Consider the following 4745-nt stretch of genomic DNA (forward strand, 5'->3'; position numbering starts at 1 on the left):
TTGGGAGGCCAAGGTGGGCGGATCACCTGAGGTCAGGAGTCTGAGACCAGCCTGACCAATATGGTGAAACCCTGTCTGTACTAAAAATTTAAAAAAAATAGGCAGGCATGGTGGGGGGGCCCTGTAATCCCAGCTACTCAGGAGTCTGAGGTAGGAGAATCTCTTGAACCCAGGAGGCAGAGGTTGCAGTGAGCTGAGATCACACCACTGCACTTCAGCGTGGGCAACAGAGCAAGACTCCATCTCAAAAACAAACAAACAAACAAAAAACTCAATAAGAAAAGGACAAACAGACAATTCAACGAAAAAAAAGGCAAAAAAAAAAAAACTCACAAAATGGGCAAAAGACTAGAATTGGCACATGGTAGAAGAGGATATCCACATGGCCAATCAACAGGAAAAAATGCTTGGCTCCATTAGTCATCAGGGAAATGCAAGTTAATACAGGATGTGGCCGGGCAGGTTGGCTCATGCCTCTATTCCCAGTGCTTTGGGAGGATGAGGTAGGAGGATTGCTTGAGCCCTTCAAGATCAGCTTGGGCAACAACATAGTGAGATGAAATCTCTAATCACACACAAACACACACACTCCCACTGTAATATGTATATATATATATATATATATATATAGCTGAGATCAAGATGGTTGTGAGACTCGGCACCTTCCTCAAGAATGCCTGGGCCAAGGAGCCAGTGCGGGTGGTCTCCTTCATCATTAGGAGCCTCACTGTAATTCTGCCCCCACTCAGCCCCTACACCAAGTACTCCATCATGATCAATGAGGCCACACCCTACAACTATCCAGTGCCCATCTGCGATGATGGGAACATGCGGACATGCGCAGCCACCTCCAGGGCCCCCAGGGCCCCAGCTTGGAGTGGCTGAAGAAAATGTGAGCACCTCCACTGACAGAAGAGGCCCCTCCCATGGCTCCAAATAAAAATGTGAAAACCAACAACAACAAAAGAACAACAACAAAAATATATGTATATATGTCTATCAAGTGTTGCTATTTCTCCCAATATCTCCTGAAGCTGAATATTTACATATCCTGTGGCCAGCATAGGTATATACTCAACAGAAATATGTTCATGTGTGGTAGTTAATATTAAGTGTCAACTTGATTGTGGCCGGGTGCGGTGGCTCACACCTGTAATCCCAGCACTTTGGGAGAAGGCCAAGGCAGGCAGATCACTTGAGGCCAGGAGTTTAAGACCAGATTGGTCAACATGGCAAACCCCATCTCTACTAAAAATACAAAAATTAGCCAGGTGTGGTGGTGCGCACCTGTAGTCCCAGCTACTCAGGAGACTGAGGCAGGAGAATTGCTTGAACCAGGGAGGTGAAGGTTACAGTGAGCCAAGATCACACCACTGCACCCCAGCCTCTTAGACTCTGTCTAAAAAAAAAAGTGTCAACCTGATTGGATTGAAGGATGCAAAGTATTGTTTCTGGGCGTTTTTGTTGTTGTTGTTGTTGTTGTTACAGTGGTACCAGAGATTAACATTTGAGGCAGTGGACTGGGAGAGGCAGATCCACCCCCAATCTGGGAGGGCACCAATCCAATTGGCTGCCAGTGCAGCTAGAAATAGCAGGCAGAAGAAGATGGAAGGGCAGACTTGCTGAGTCTTGAGGCCTTCATCTTTCTCCTGTGCTCGATGCTTCCTGCCTGGAACATCAGACTCCAAGTTCTTTGGTTTTTGGACTCTTGGACTTACACTGGTGGTTTGCCAGGGCCTCTCGGGCCTTTGGCCACAGACTGAAGGCTGCACTGTCAGCTTCCCAACTTTTGAGGTTTTGAGACTCAGACTGAGCCACTACTGGCTTCCTTGCTCCTGAGCTTGCAGAGAGCCTATCATAGGACTTTACCTTGTGATCTTGTGAGTCAGTTCTCCTTAATAAACTTCCTTTCATATATACATACATCCTATTAGCTCTGTCCCTCTAGTTCTGTCCCTGACTAATACAAGGTGTTGATCAAAAGCAAGTTCTAGAATGTTCAGGCTGACTCTGGGCACAGTGCCTGTGGGTCACTCCTCCTCCACAAGGAGCAGCACCAGTTCAGTAAAATTGCTAGAGAGAGAGAATGTTCCATAGCAGCACCATTAATAATACCCCCAAACTGGGAATTATCCAAATGTCCATCAACAGTAGAGTGGATGAATTGGGGCACACTAAAATACTATAAAGCAACGAACATGAACGAATGACCACTACTCATGAATGAATGAAACAGTATGCGGAATCCCACATACATCATATATGCAAAAGAAAACTTGCATTCTCTCAGATTCCATTTATACAAGTCAGGATAATGGTACCCTTGGAAGGTGGTGACCAGAAGGGGTCTCCAGGGCTTTAGAGTTCTTATAATGTTCCGTTTCTTTTTTTTTTTTTGAGACGGAGTCTCGCTCTGTGGCCCAGGCTGGAGTGCAGTGGCCAGATCTCAGCTCACTACAAGCTCCGCCTCCCGGGTTTACGCCATTCTCCTGCCTCAGCCTCCTGAGTAGCTGGGACTACAGGCGCCCGCCACCTCGCCCGGCTAGTTTTTTGTATTTTTTAGTAGAGACGGGGTTTCACCGTGTTAGCCAGGATGGTCTCGATCTCCTGACCTCGTGATCCGCCCGTCTCGGCCTCCCAAAGTGCTGGGATTACAGGCTTGAGCCACCGCGCCCGGCCTAATGTTCCGTTTCTTGATCTGGATGCTGGTTACACCGTTCATTTGTAAAAAAAAAAAAAAAAATTCACATTGTACATTATGATTTATTCATTTTCATACTGTATGTATCTTATATTCAATAATACAATTTTTAAGACACCATTAAGGAAATGGAAAGCTGAGAGTAGGAGGAGATATTTGCAACACATAAAAAATATCACTTAGGTCCTTGCCTTTACTCTAAATTAAGGGGCCAGGCGCCATGGCTCATGTCTATAATTCCAGCACTTTGAGAGGCCAAGATAGGCAGATCACCTGAGGCCAGGAGTTCAAGACCAGCCTGGCCAACAGAGTGAAACACTGTCTCTACTAAAAACACAAAAAAAATTAGCCAGGAGTGGTGGGGCGTGCCTGTAGTCGCAGTTTCTTGGGAGGCTGAGGCATGAGAATCACTTGAACCCTGGAGGCAGAGGTTGCAGTGAGCCAAAATCACGCCACTGCACTCCAGCCTGGGCAACAAAGAGAAACTCCGTCTCAAAAAAAAAAAAAAGAAAAGAAATTAAGGGCTTTTTTTTTTTATGATCTCTTCATCTTTCTCTATAAATTTTATGTGTTTCTACAGACATATGTAATTTGAAAATAAATTACTCTTTGATTTATGGAGTACGTTTCTCCCCATTACAAACTTCTAAATGGAGATGAGTGGAACTTTTGCTATTTCTCTGGAGAAAAATCTCAAATTATTTATGTTGCCCTTGCTTTTTTTTCCCCTGTGGCTAAAAGATTTTGTAGTTATATTTTTTAAGCTCTTCATTTCCCCCCGATATTCTTCATTTCTCTCTCCCCTACATCTCTGTCTCTTTCTTTCTTTTTCTTTTTCTTTTTTGAGACAGAGAGTCTTGCTTTGTCGCCCAGGCTGGAGTGCAATGGTGTGATCTCAGCTCACTGCAACCTCCGCCTCCTGGGTTCAGTGATTCTCCTGTCTGTCTCCCGGTAGCTGGGGTTACAGGCACTTGCCACCACGCCCAGCTAATTTTTGTATTTTTGGTAGAGATGAGGTTTCACCATGTTGGCCAGGATGGTCTTAAACTCCTGACCTCAGGTGATCCACCCACCTCGGTCTCCCAAAGTGCTGGGATTACAGGTGTGAGTCACCGTGCCTGGCCTCTCCCCCACATCTTCACAAAACTGCTGGGAAGTCAGGAGAGGATGCCTGCTGTCAGCATCACCCTCCTTGATGGGACGTAAGGAGAAACTGAGACCTTCAGTCCAGCCCCATGATCTGGAGGGTATGAATGCGAGGAAGAGGAAGAGAGGGGAAAACTAGGCTTCCTAGCCATCGAACTCAGCCTTTTCCAAGGCCATACACCACCTTCTACTATTAGTTTATTATTTATTTATTTATTTATTTTTGAGACAGGGTCTCACTCTGTTACCCAGGCTGGAGCGCAGTGATGCGATTATAGCTCACTGTGGCCTCAACTTCCCCAGGCTCAGGTGATCCTCCCACTCAACCTCCTAAGTAGCTGGGACTATATGCGCACCACCATGCCTGGCTAATTTTGTTTTTTGGTTTTTTTTAGTAGAGACAGGGTTTTGCCCTGTTGCCCAAGCTGGTTTCAAACACCTGGGCTCAAGGGATTTGCCTGCCTCGGGCTTCCAAAATGCTAGGATTACAGGCATAAGCCACCGTGCCTGGTTCTGTTAGTATTTTTATAAACAGCATCTAGGACAAGTGAGCAAGTGACAACAAATCTCGCCAGGTGGCACCCTCAGCCAACCAGCCCGTTCCGCAGTCAGGCGCACCGAGGCATCCTTACTGAGCCCTGAACACAGCTGTGACCCTGATAGGCCTTTGCCATGAAGCCCACATTCCAAAAGCCTCCAGGGAAACCAGATAATGGGAAGGAAGAAAGCAGGGTGATGAAAGGGAGCAACTAGGGAGGGCTCACTGAGGAGGTGACTTGAGAATGAACAGCACAAAAAGGACTGGGAAGGTAGTTGCAGACAGAGGGAGCAAGAGGTGGGGTTGAGAAAGGGCTTGGCATGGTTCACAATAAGGATAGAGCAGGAGGCGAGGGCCAGG

The 4745-nt window shown here is 46.5% G+C and overlaps 1 pseudogene; it reads left to right on the top strand.

Moving 5' to 3' along the window:
* Positions 1 to 642: 642 nt before the first annotated feature.
* Positions 643 to 896, top strand: LOC108538739 (NADH dehydrogenase [ubiquinone] 1 alpha subcomplex subunit 3 pseudogene; annotated as a pseudogene).
* The last annotated feature ends 3849 nt before the right edge of the window (positions 897 to 4745 follow it).

This window comes from Rhinopithecus bieti, unplaced genomic scaffold, assembly GCF_001698545.2.
Source record: "Rhinopithecus bieti isolate Rb0 unplaced genomic scaffold, ASM169854v2 scaffold_15336, whole genome shotgun sequence".
Taxonomy (NCBI): domain Eukaryota; kingdom Metazoa; phylum Chordata; class Mammalia; order Primates; family Cercopithecidae; genus Rhinopithecus; species Rhinopithecus bieti.